We start from the raw sequence: 14425 nt of genomic DNA on the forward strand, positions 1-14425 counted from the left end.
GGGGGGTGGGGGGACGGGGGAGGGATAGCATTAGGAGATATACCTAATGTAAATGACGAGTTAATGGGTGCAGCTCACCAACATGGCACATGTATACATATGTAACAAACTTGTGCATTGTGCACATGACCCTAGAACTTAAAGTATAATAAAAAAGAAAAAAAAAAAGGCTCTCAATGGCAAGGATGTTTGTTTTGTATATTGACGGACCGCTAGAGCCTCGAACAGTGTCTGGCACACAGGAGAGGACCAACAAATACGGAATGAGAAAAACCATTGCTCCACGGAAAAGAAATGAACCTAGCAGGGAGTTTCTCAACTGTGACCACAAGAGGGCGCGCAAGATACGTGTGAAGCTCTTGCAGCCCCAAGGTGGGTGGTCTCTTTGCTCCTCAGCCTGGAGGACCAGGGACGGGTGTGACACGGACCACACCCTTTCTCCTTTTTGAGCCTCTATTTCCCCATGTAAAGCGTGGAGATGGAAGTGCCTGAAATATGTTCCCGTGAGAAGCAAAAAGCCAACAACCCATGCACTTGAATGTCTTCCAAGGGGTTATTGCATAGGTCGAAATCCATCTAATTGTGTATATTAAGTGAGAGGGTTTTTTAGTAGAACTATATATCTAAATAAAGCTGCTAAAATGTAAATAAAATAAAAAATAAAACTTGCGTCCAACAACAGAGCCATTAAGCTAGCACAAGAAATCTGAAGGAGAGCAATCCAGACCCCAATAAATCCACAAAGATATATATATGTGTGTGTATAAATATATATACATATGTATATATACATGTATGTATATACGTATATACATGTATATACATATACGTATATACATATACACATATACGTATATACATATATACACATATATACATACACACACACACACACACACATATATATATATATATTTTTGAGACAGAGTTTTGCTCTTGTTGCCCAGGCTGGAGTGTGATGGCACAAACTCTGCTAACCTCAACGTCTGCCTCCCGGGTTCAAGTAATTCTCCTACCTCAGCCTTCCAAGTAGCTGGGATTACAGGCATGCGCCACCACGCTTGGCTGATAGAAATACTAATTACATGAAGTGACCAGTGAGCACAGTAATCCTGTGAAATGATTAAAACATAAAACTAAATGGAAGCTCTGGTTGAAAAGTGCAATACATTCCTAGCAGGATGGGAGACATTCACCAAAATCAATCATGTGTATGTATACTAACAAAAAATAATTTAAAAATGAAGTAAGGAGAGGAATTTTATTTACAAAGCCTCCAAAGTAATAAAATGAGTGGGAAGAAATTTAGTAAAATAAATAAAGGATGTGTATACTAAAAATTACAAAAAATGCTGTGGAGAAGTTAAAGATCTAAATAGATGGAGAGGCCGAGCGTGGTGGCTCACTCCTGTAATCTCAGCACTTTGGGAGGCCAAGGCAGGCAGGTCACCTGAGGTCAGGAGTTCGAGACCAGCCTGACCTACGTGGGGAAACTGGTTTCCACTAAGAAACAAACAAACAAAGAAAAAGGAAACAAAAATTAGCCAAATGTGATGGGGTGCACCTGTAGTCCCAGTTACTCAGGAGGCTGAGGCAGGAGAATCGCTTGAACCTGGGAGTCGCAGGTTGCAGTGAGTCGAGATTGTGCCACTGCACTCCAGCCTGGGTGACAGAGCCAGACTCCATCTCAAAATACATACATACATACATACATACATACATACATACATATAAAAATGGAGAAACAGTTCATACATTCACAATAGCATCCAAAATAATAAATACAAGACATAAAAATTAACAAAAAGTGTCATCTTGCAACAGTAACATAATATGAATAAACCTCACTGACCACATCCTTCCTCATTCTTAGAAAGGGAACCATGGTCATAGTGGTTGACCTGTGGCCGTGTAATTCTGTCCAAATATCCCTTAATGGTAAATGTGAAAACAGTAGAATGAATTCCACTGAAAATAAGAAAACAAGAAGAAATAAAGTCAGAACTCAAAAGTGTTTTTTAAGGGTTATTGGGATGGAATTTTGTTTGTTGTTTTGAGATGCAGACTTGCTCTGTCACCCAGGCTGGAGTGCAATGGTGCCATCTCAGCTCACTGAGATCTCCGCCTCCCAGGTTGAAGCCATTCTCCTGCCTCAGCCTCCTGAGTAGCTGAGATTATAGGCGCCCGCCCCTACGCCCGGATAATTTTTGTATTTTTAGTAGAGACGGGATTTCACCTTATTGGCCAGGCTGGTCTCGAACTCCAACCCCTCAGGTGATCAGCCCGCCTTGGCCTCCCAAAGTGCTGGGATCACAGGAAGGAGCCACCGCGCCCGGCCACCACACTTCTTTTAATGCTCAGCTGCCACCAATTTGAAATCCTTACGTTTTGAAGAAGGGGCCCCGTGTTCTCATTTGCAATAGACCCCACCAATTATGTGGCTGGTTCTGGATGGAACAGCGGGAAGGGCAGAGGCCTGGGAGAAAGCAGCCGAGAAGAGCAACGATGGAGAGAAAAAAGGGAAATGAACTCTGGACGATATCCTGGCAGCAGCCTGGGAAAACAAAGAGGGAGAAGAGAGAGGTGCGTCCCAGAAGCCTGGAGAGGAAGATGCATCGTGCCTTCCTTGTGGTCTCAAAAGCAGGCCAAGCATGATTTTTTTTTTTTAAAGGCCAGGCGCGGTGGCTCAAGTCTGTAATTTCAGCACTTTGGGAGGCTGAGATGGATGGGTGGATCATGAGGTCAGGAGTTCAATACCACCCTGGCCAACATGGTGAAACGCCATCTCTACTAAAAATACAATAATTAGCTGGGCGTGGTGGTGCAAGTCTGTAATCCCAGCTACTCGGGAGGCTGAGGCAGGAGAATCGCTTAAACCCGGGAGGCAGAGCTTGTGGTGAGCCGAGACTGCACCACTGCACTCCAGGCTGGGTGACAGAGGGAGACTCCGTCTCAAAAAAAAAAAAGAAAAAAAAAGCTCCTCGATGGCAAGGATGTTAGTTTTGTATATTGACGGACCGCTAGGGCCTCGAACAGTGTCTGGCACACAGGAGAGGGCCAACAATTACTGAATGAGAAAAATGAATATCGGATGAACTAAGAAATGAACTAAGAAATGAACTAAGCAGGGAGTTTCTCCACTCCGACCACAAGAGGGCGCCCGAGATACGCGTCAAACTCTCGCACCCCCAAGGTGGGTGGTCTCTGCTCCTCAGCCTGGAGGACCAGGGACAGGTGTGACCTGGACCACACCCTTTCTCCTCTATGCGCCTTTATTTCCCCAAGTGTAGCGTGGAGATGGAAATGCCTGAAATATGTTCCTGTGAGAAGCAAAAAGCCAACAACGCATGCACGTGAATGTCTTCTAAGGGGTTATTGCATAAGTCGAAATCCATCTAATTGTGTACATTAAGTGAGAGTGTTTTTTTTTTTTAGAAGAACAATAATAGCTAAATAAAGGTGCTAAAAAGTAAACAAAATAAAAATAAAACTTGCAGTGAACAACAACAGAGTCATTAGGCTAGAGCAAGAAATCTGAAGGATGGCAATCCAGATCCCAATAAATGCACGAAGTTAGATTTTTTTTTTTTTTTTTTTTTTGAGACAGAGTTTCGCTCTTGTTGCCCAGGCTGACTTGGAATGGTGCAGTCTCGGCTCACTGCAACTGCCGCCTCCCGGGTTTAAGCAATTCTCCTACCTCAGCCTTCCAAGTAGCTGGGATTACAGGCAAGTGCCACCATGCCCGGCTAATAGAAATATTAGTTACATGAAATGACCAGTGAGCACAGTGCTATCCTGTGAATTTATTAAAACATAAAACTAAATGGAAGCTCTGGAGTTGAAAAGTACAACGCATTCTTAGCAGGATGGGAGACATTCACCAAAATCAATCATGTGTCTGTATACTAATGAGCAATAATTTAGAAATGAAATGAGGAGATCAATTTCATTTACGAAGCCTCCAAAATAACAAACTGAATGGGATGAAATGCAATGAAAGAAGTGAAAGACGTGGATACTAAAAGTTACAAAAGATGCTGAGAAGTTAAAGATCTAAATAAATGGAGAGACCGAGTGTGGTAGCTCACGCTTGTAATCTCAGCACTTTGGGAGGCCAAGGCAGGTGGATTACCTGAGGTCAGGAGTTTGAGACTAGCTTGGTAAACATGGGGAAACCTGATGTGTACTAAAACAAACAAATAAACCAACAAAAACTTAGCTTCAGCCTGGGCGATAGAGCCAGACTCTGTCACAAAATTAATAAACAAATAAATACATACATGCGTAAATGGAGAAATAGTTTATACATTCACAATAGCATCCGAAATAATAAATGTAAGAAATAAAATGAACCAAAAGTGTTGCAAAGCAGTAACATAATATGAATAAACCTCACTGACCACATCCTTCCTCTTTCTTAGAAAGGGAATCATGGTCATAGTGGTTGACCTGTGGCCGTGTAATTCTGTCCAAATATCCCTGAATGGTAAATGTGAGAACAGTAGAATGAATTCCATTGAAAACAAGAAAACAAGAAGAAATAAAGTCAGAACTCAAAAGTGTTTTTGAAGGGTTATTGAGATGGATTTTTTTTTTTTTAGACGGAGACTCGTTCTGTTGCCCAGGCTGGAGTACAATGGTGTGATCTCGGCTTGCTGCAACCTCCGCCTCCTGGGTTGAAGCCATTCTGCTGCTTCAGCCTTCTGAGTAGCTGGGATTATAGGGACACACCATCATGCCTGGCTAATTTTTGTATTTTTTTTTTTTTTTTTTTTGAGACGGAGTCTTGGTCTGTCGCCCAGGCTGGAGTGCAGCGGCCGGATCTCAGCTCACTGCAAGCTCCACCTCCCGGGTTCATGCCATTCTCCTGCCTCAACCTCCTGAGTAGCTGGGACTACAGGAGCCCACCACCTCGCCTGGCTAATTTTTTGTATTTTTAGCAGAGACGGGGTTTCACCGTTTAAGCCAGGATGGTCTCAATCTCTTGACCTCATGATCTGCCCGCCTCGGCCTCTCAAAGTGCTGGGATGACAGGTGTGAGCCACCGCACCTGGCCGCCTGTTCTTTCTAAGCCAACACCCTCAGCTCCTTTAAGGGGGCACTTTTATTTCATTTTATTTTTTTCCCTTAGGTATAAATAATTTTTTTTTTCAGTTATAAGGCTGACACATACTCAATTTAAAAATTCAAATAAAAACACCTCAAAAAATGAAGAGCCATTTAAACTCCCTTGACCTAATATTAATTGCTACAAACATCTTGATTAATGTTTTCCTACAAATGTCTCCTTCCATAAACGTGTGTGTAAATATGCATACATAATTTAACTTACACGTGGCCTCTATATACATGCTTTTTTCCTGTTTTGTTCACTCAACAAAATCCTTGGCATCTTCCATGTCAATAAAAGTTAAACAGCACCATCTTTTTTTTTTTTTTTTTTTGAGACGGAGTCTCGCTCTGTGGCCCAGGCTGGAGTGCAGTGGCTGGATCTCAGCTCACTGCAAGCTCCGCCTCCCGGGTTCCCGCCATTCTCCTGCCTCAGCCTCCTGAGTAGCTGGGACTACAGGCGCCGCCACCTCGCCCGGCTAATTTTTTAGTAGAGACGGGGTTTCACTGTGTTAGCCAGGATGGTCTCGATCTCCTGACCTCGTGATCCACCTGCCTCGGACTCTCAAAGTGTTGGGATTACAGACGTGAGACGCCGCACCAAGCAGCACCATCATTTTTAATGACTACACAGTATTCCATTGCATTGGGTGGGGGGGCATTGTTGAACATTTAAGTGTCTATTAAGTGATGAGCAATATATTTCTAATTCACTGCTCTTCATTCTACAAGTATTTACTGAACATCTAGTATGTGCCCGGCCGTAAGTACCGGTGATAGAGTGATGATCAAGACAGAAGAGATCCCTGGCCAAGTGAAGTCTCCATTCTAACTGCGAGAGGGGACAGCGTACGAGTCAATGAGTAGATAATTAGAAAGGAGGATGAACGTCAAGAGGGAACGAAGACAAATCTCCTTGGCAAAGGGATGGGTGTCAGGGGAGTGGAATTCTTTCGACAGAGTGGTCTGGGAAGGCCCTTGTTGCTGAGATGGTGCTGAGCAGACCTGGAGGCTGTGGTGCAAAGCAGGAGGTCAGCGCATCCAGGCAGAGATGAGGAACCCTGAGGCAGGGAGGGACCTGGTGTCTTCAAGGAACAGCAGGAATGTCATGTGGCCTGAGGGCAGGGAGTGAGGGGCACAGGGACCAATGAGAAAGATGAGTAAGTGTCCTGTAGGTCGCAGAGTTTGGGTTTTGGGCGAAGTGCACGGTGAAGTCACTGGAGATTTCAATGGTAACAAAACATAATCCCATTTATGCTTTTAAAGGATCACTCTGGGGCCTGGTGCAGTGGCTCACACTTGTAATCCCAGCAGTTTGGGAGGCCGAGGTGGGAGAATCACGAGGTCAAGAGATCGAGACCATCCTGCCCAACATGGTGAAACCCTGTCTCTACTAAAAATACAAATAAATGAGCTGGGTGTGGTGGTGCGCGCCTGTAATCCCAGCTACTCTGGAAGCTGATGCAGGAGAATTGCTTGAACCTGGGAGGCGGAGGTTGCAATAAGCCGAGACTGCACCACTGCACTGCAGCCTGGTGACAGAGCGAGACTCCGTCTCAAAAAAAAAAAGATCACTCTGGCTACAATGTGGAGAGGGGCAACTGAGTAGCAAGAAATGAGCATGGAGAGACCAGCTAGGGGATGTTCCCTGGAGGAGGGGAGAGAGGGTGAACCTGGCACCGTGGTGCTGGCAAGCAGTGGCTTCATGAGGCCGGATTCTGAAGGCAGAACAAGGGGAGAGGGTGAGAAAGAGAAGCAGTTGAGGGGATTTCTAGGTCTGCAGCTTGTCCAGGTGGGTCGACCGGGAATAAAATGTGGGAGAGCCACAATTTTAATTTTCTCATGTCAATCCTTCCACTGTTTGTTTCTGGGTGAGTATAAGTCAGTATGAATGTATATTCTGATTCCTCCAGTTCTTGGCACAATACAGACGTCATCCTGATGTTAATATCTAACTATATGCTCTGGGATCTCTCCATAGAAGTACATAGGCTATTTTCTTTTTCTTTTTTCTTTTTCTTTTTTTTGAGACAAGTCTCACTCTGTTGCCCAGGCTGGAGTGCAGTGGCGCCATCTCGGCTCACTGTAATCTCCACCTCCCAGGTTGAAGCAATTCTCCTACTCAGCCTCCCGAGCTGAAATGATAGGGGCCCGCCACCAGGTCCAGCTATTTTTTTTGTATTTTTAGTAGAAACAGGGTTTTACCATGTTGGCCAGGCTGGTCTGGAACTCCTGGCCTCAGGGGATCTGCCTGCATCCGCCTTCCAAAGTGCTGGGATTACAGTCAGGAGTCACCGCGCCCAGCCCATGGGGTATTTTCAAATATATTTCTCCCTGGTTGTCTAAATTCCAGAGTGACTGATGAGAAGTCTGATGTAATTATGATAATAGAAAGTTAGTACACCATTGTCTTTTTTCTCCCACCTGTGAAGTCTTCTTTATTTTCCTTTTCCTTCGTGATAATGCAGCTCGGTGAGTGCAGTGAGCCCTTAGGGTGGCATTTCTTCTTTCTCCCTGGCATCACGGCTGGCTGGCTTCCTCCTTTCTGCCCTTTACTTCTTGTTTTTCATTCCATCTACATACGTTGCATGTTCAGTGATTAATTTCCCAAACTTCATAATTTTCTTCCTTCCTCTCTTCCTTCCTTCCTTCCTTCCTTCCTTCCTTCCTTCCTTCCTTTTCCTTTCCTTTCCTTTCCTTTCCTTTCCTTTCCTTTCCTTTCCTTTCCTCCCTCCTCCTCCTCCTCCTCCTTCTTTTTCTTCTTCTTCTTCTTTTCTCTCTCTCTCTCTCTCTCTTTCAGACAGTCTCTGTCACCCACACTGGAGTACGGTGGCACAATCTCAGTTCATTGCAACCTCCATCTCCCGGGTTCAAGCGATTCTCCTGCCTCACCCTCCGGAGCAGCTGGGACTACAGGCGGGCACCACCAGGCCCGGCTAATTTTTTTTAGTAGAGACAGGGTTTGGAGTTTCACCGTATTAGTCAGGATGGTCTCGATCTCCTGACCTGGTGATCCGCCCGCCTCAGCCTCCCAAAGTGCTGGGATTACAGGCGTGAGCCACCGCGCCCGGCCCCAAACTTCATAATTTCTTAAAAAAAAAAAAAAGGTGCACTTAAAACAACACACATTTCATTTTAAGTGTGATTTTTATTGCATCTAAGTTTCAATATGAATAACATTGTTCATTTCTAAATACGCCACAACTTCTGTGTGTGTGTGTGTTTTTTAACAGTCACTCAGTCATGCAGATTTTTGTTGTTTTAAAAATGTGTGTTTTTTAAACGTTTGATTTTTGGTCTCTTATGTAATTTCTGTAGTCACAAAATGTGGTTTCATTGTATCAAATCTTTGGAGTATTTTGAGACCTCCTTGGTGGATTGAGAAGTGGTCAATTTTTGTCGATTTTTCATATGTTCCTGAAAAGAATGTGGGTTCTCCATGGGTGCTGTTTTGTGCATATAACAACACACCAATAATGAAAATAACAATTATGATAACAACCATTAATAATCAATATTAGGCTGGGCGCGGTGGCTCATGCCTGTAATCCCAGCACTTTGGGAGGCCGAGGCAGGCAGATCACCTAAGGTCAGGAGTTTGAGACCAGCCTGGCCGACATGATGAATCCCCATCTCTACTAAAAATACAAAAATTAGCTGGGCGTGGTGGTGGAGGCCTATAATCCCAGCTACTGAGGAGGCTGAGGCAGGAGAATCACTTGAACCTGGGAGGCAGAGATTGCAGGGAGCCAAGATTGTACCACTGCACTCCAGCCTGGGTGACAAGAGTGAAACTCAATCTCAAAAAATAAATAAGTAAATAACAATAATCAATATTAGAACCCTTAGTAATGTCAGGCAAAGTCTGACTACTTTTCATTTTTAAGAAAGCATGCTTACTTTTGCCTTTCATTTTTCTATTTTTAAAAAAACTTTGTAAACATTTATGAGGTACAAGTGTAATTTTGTTGTATGTACAGATTGCATAGTGATGAAATTCAGACTTCCAGGGTGTCCATCGCCCAAATAATGTGCATTGTACCCATTAAGTAATTTTCTTTTCTTTTTTTGAGACAGAGTCTTGCTCTGTTGTCCATGGTGGAGTACGGTGATGCAATCTCCGCTCACTGCAACCTCTGTCTCCTGTGTTCAAGCCATTCTCCTGCCTCAGCCTCCTGAGTAGCTGGGATTACAGGTGTACGCCACCACGCCCGGCTAATTTTTTGTATTTTTAGTAGAGATGGGATTTCACCACGTTGGCCAGGCTGGTTGCGAACTCCTGACCCCAGGTAATCTGCCCGCTTCAGCCTCCCAAAGTGCTGGGATTACAGACGTGAGCCACTGTGCCCAGCCGGCTATCAAGTAATTTCAGTGTGAGTACCGTTAACATAATTACACACTGAATAATCACAGCAGTTCTATGAGTTAGGCACCACTGCTTTTTTATTTTACAGAGGAAGAGGCAGAGAAATAGAGAGGTTAATAAACTTAGTTTAGAGTGACAGAGCTTATAACTAGCATGACCAAAATTAAAAATCTAGAGATACATATATCTATATATTAGATATATATTATATATCTCTATATATCTAATCTAATCTATCTATCTATCTATCTATCTATCTATCTATCTATCTATCTATCTATCTATATTTTTTCCGAGACGGAGTTTTGCTCTGCCGCCCAGGCTGGAGTGCAGTGGCGCGATCTCAGTTCACTGCAAACTCCACTTCCCAGGTTTACGCCATTCTCCTGCCTCAGCCTCCTGAGTGGCTGGGACTACAGGCGTCTGCCACCATGCCCGGCTAATGTTTTGTATTTTTAGTAGAGATGGGGTTTCGCCGTGTTAGCCAGGATGGTCTTGATCTCGTGACCTCGTGATCCGCCCACCTCGGCCTCCCAAAGTGCTGGGATTACAGGCGTGAACCACTGTGCCCGGCCATCAAAAATATTTATTATGTACTGTGTGCTAGGGAGTGTTTCAGGTGCAGGGACACTATAGGAAACACTGCAGAAAAAAAATCTGTGGTTTCATGGGGATACATTGTAGTGGGAAGGCAGACAGTCTACAATATTAATAAGTAAAATACGTGCACATATGGCAAAGATTAATGATATATGCTGAGGAAAGAAAAAAGGCAGCAAGAGGTGATACGAAATCTGAAGGGAGTGTTGCAACTTCAGACAGGATGGTCCAAGAAGGTCTGAAGGATAAGGAGATACTGGGGTTGACAGTGAAGGAGAGGGAGAGGGGAGCCCTGAGCCTGTCTGGGTGAAGAGCGTTCCGGGTCGAGAATGGCATGTGGATAAGCCCGGAGGCAGATGCGTGCTTGATGATTTTTAGGAACAGCAAGGAGGTCACTGGGACTGCATCACAGTCAGTGAAAGGCAGAGTCCGAGGAGATGCTATCAAAGCACTAACCCGAGTTGGGGGATGGACGTTGCAGTCGTGTCAATAAGACTGAGGAGGGAAGCCGTGGAAAGCTTCTGAGCGGAAGAGTGGCACAGAGTGTCGAATGTTTTTATTGTATTGTGTTGTTATTTTACTACCCAATTGCATTTTCTTATCAGCATACCTTATTTTATGAAATTAGACCTGCATTTGGGAGGGAGAGTCTGATTTTCATGAAGGCCTGTGGTACGCTTGTGACGATGACGCCAGCATTCCGGGTCAGCGGCCGCCAGCCCTGTCTCCGGGACATCTTGGTGCAAGATGCTAATCAAATTAATTAACTCCCTGAGCGTCAGTGTTCTCATCTGTAAAACTGGACTAAGGATGACAACATCTTCCCACAGTTGTGAGAATTAAAGAAACTACCCGTAAGGAGGACTCAGGGCAGTGTCTGGCATAGAGCAAGAGATGGGAAAAGTTACCTCTTCCTTCGATTGTCTCACGCAGTTCTGACTTCAGGAAGGGTCTCACCGATATGTTCCAGACGAAAATATGATGATGCCACACTGAGGCTCAAAACCTTTGCCACTCTCTTGAGGGTAAAATACCAAAACTCTACTTGGCCTTTTAGAGACTCCCGCTCAACCCATACACATTCTCTCCTTCGTTATTTTTTCCATCTGGAATCCACTCAACTTACAACAGGCAAATTATCTCCCGATGGGGACTGTCACAGAAGCTGTCTCCTCGGCCCACATCTCCCGCAAGCCCCCCACGCTGCTGTTCCTGTTGCCAGTTTGCCAGTCCTCAGCCCCTGGTTACACTCCAGAGCAGGTGGCTTCTTTTCCCTGGGGCCAGCTCTCAGGGTCGAGTCCCTCTTTCTTTCTTTCTTTCTTTCTTTCTTTCTTTCTTTCTTTCTTTCTTTCTTTCTTTCTTTCTTTCTTTCTTTCTTTCTTTCTCTCTTTCTCTCTTTCTCTCTTTTCTCTCTTTCTTTCCTCTCTTCCTCCCTTCCTTTCTTTCCTTTCCTTCTTTCTCTCTTTCCTTCTCTCTTTCTCCTTCTTTCCTTCCTTTCCCCTCCCTCCCCCCCTCCTTCCTTCCTTTCTTCCTTCCTCTCTTCTCGCTCTTTCACCCAGCATGGAGTGCAGTGGCGCCATCTCGGCTCACTGCAACCTCCGTCTCCTAGGTTCAAGTGATTCTCCTGCCTCAGCCTCCTGAGCAGCTGGGGTTACAGGCGCATGCCACCACACCCCACCACCAGGGGCTAATTTTTGTATTTTTGGTACAGATGAGGTTTCCCCATGTTGGCCAGGCTGGTCTTGAAATTCTGACCTCAGGTGATCCACCTGCCTCGGCCTCCCAAAGTGCTGGGATTACAGGAGTGAGCCACCATGACTGGCCCAAGTCCCCTTTTCACACAAGGTCATAGGGTATTTTTTTCTCTAGAGCACTTACCGCATCAGCAGATGTGGCTCTCGGTGCCACAAAACTCATGGCTCTCTTACATGGTGTAGGGTTGTCCCTGGAGGCAGCTGCCCCATAAGGGACTCTATCTCTGTCCTTCTTGCACTTAGCTATGGACTCCTGACTAATTCCCACCGTTGGAATGTCAGCAGCAGTGATAAGCGACACTCAGATTTTTTATTTAAAAGGCACGGATGAGCCCTTTCCACTCTGTCTTTCTCTTTCCCCTCGCTGGTAACAGAACACTCCAAGGTTCTAGGGGAGGTTGGACCCCAAAATTGGAAGAATCTGGGCACCTGAGTCACCCAATGGAGGAGCTCCAGCTGCCAACCGGGGGCCCCTACATGGAAGTGTCACACGAGCGAGTAGTGACCATTCCATTGTGAAAGCTGCAGATATTTAGAGGCTAGTTTGTTAAAATCTACCGTTAGTATGCTTTATATGACTTTTTTTTTTGAGATAGAGTTTTGCTTTTGTTGCCCAGGCTGGAGTGCAATGACAAAATCTCGGCTCATCACAACCTCTGCCTCCTGGTTCAAGCGATTTTCCTGCATCAGCCTCCCTAGTAGCTGGGATTACAGGCATGCACTACCACGCCCAGCTGTTTTTTTATTTTTTTATTTTTAGTAGAGATGGGGTTTCACCATCTTGGTCAGGCTGGTCTTGATCTCTTGACCTCAAGTGATCCACCCTCCTCAGCCTCCCAAAGTGCTGGGATTTCAGGTGTGAGCCACCGTGCCTGGCCTATACGACGTTTGAATACTCAGATGTGTGTCCTCCACATTAGACTGTGAGGTCCGTGGACTTGTGTGGCTCGTCTCTGACACAGACTCAAGCCCTTAATAGGTGCCTGGATATGTATGTTTTGATTCACACAAAAAGAACGTTGACCAAGCCTCATTGATGAAGCTCACTGGGGAGGTGGTCCACTGAAGGTTGTATATTCTGGATGGGGCGTAGGCAGCGTCGCCCTCTCCTTCAAGTCTGACCTCCAGGTTGGTGTTCAGATTCCCCCCCATACCCCACAGCCATGGATGCCCATCTGGATTTCGTGTTTGGGTCAGAGATGACATTCGGGCCGGGCATATGGATGATGATGTCTAAAGAGACAGTTCTCTCATTTACCCCAGTCCCGGGAAGGAAGAACAAAGCCTCCTGGTGCCTTGCTGGGAGATACTTGGTAAGAAACCACAAGACAGTCGGGACCGAGTCTCTGAGCACCGCATCCTGAGCACCTGCCGTCTGCACAGCGGGGCCGGCGCAGGCAGCACAGCACAGTGCCCCTTACCATGCTTTTTTCCTGGACTTTCCCTTGAGCAGTCTTGGCATGGCAGGCGAGGGATCGAGGGATCGGGGCTGGGAGGCGGGGAAGACAGCTCTCTCCCTGGGCACATGTCTGGTTAGATCAATGCTGTGGGGGTTTAGTGATTGAAGAGGAAGCAGACATGACGGCAGGAAGGCATTATCTGCCCAAGCCTCAGGCTTCGCAGCCCAGGCTGGGACCAAGCACTTATGGACTTCATCAAGTGCAGATTTCGAGCAAAGTACTGAGCATTTTAAATCCAGATTTCTCTTCCAGAGCTGAGTCTGGGCCACAGGACCTGAACTCAGGAGGGTCAGTCTCTCCAGTAATGGTGAGGGTCTGTCTTCTTGGAGCAACACAACGGACTCCCGCCAGGAGAGTGGATGCTGGGTACCGAAGGGCTGGGCTGAGAGGGTTACGTTGGCAGTGGTTCTGGAGTCTAAATTTCTAAGGGCCTGGATGGAACTCATGAGACTTTAGATGCTGATTCTTTTCTGGAGAACTTCTCCAGAGTCACCATCCTGGCTGGTCCAGACTCAACATTCCATGTGAAGAGCTCTGGGAACTTCTGGGGCTGGGAGCCTTCTGGGCCTGATGAGTCCCGGTGGGATGGAGAAGACGATCTTGACGTTAAAGATAAAGATTTTGGTGGGAGTCCAGGAAAATGTCCCAGCCGTCCATCATACTCACAACAGCAAACGACTCAGGACTTTGCCACGGTCACCGCAGCAGCCAAAACCACAGCTGGTGATCTGGGGCTGGACTCATACCCAGAGGTTACCTGGGTTCAGGTTCTGCATCCCCGGTTCAGAGAAAGAGGAAACGGAGTGGGCCGTGTGGACCCCGTCCTTCATCCAACTCCAGAATGAAGGGAACTGGGAGGGGAGAAGGTCACTACCCTTGCACAGAACAGCTTCCCTCAGTTCTAGTGGTTTCTACAGCTCTCTGCAGGTTAGCTAAGATGTGCATGGGTTCCAGAGGGAATATGAGAATTTTTATCTTTAATATTACTTGAAACTTTGGTTTTGATTTCCTTCTAAGTACAGAGGAGTCAATCACCCGACATGGCCCATCAGTCAGGGTGTCACAACGTCATGCTCCTTGGCTGTACAGTCTCAGGTACGTTTCTTCTTCTTCTTCTTTTTTTTTTTTTTTTTTTG

The sequence above is a fragment of the Piliocolobus tephrosceles genome, chromosome 21 (genome assembly GCF_002776525.5).
Source record: "Piliocolobus tephrosceles isolate RC106 chromosome 21, ASM277652v3, whole genome shotgun sequence".
Lineage (NCBI taxonomy): Eukaryota > Metazoa > Chordata > Mammalia > Primates > Cercopithecidae > Piliocolobus > Piliocolobus tephrosceles.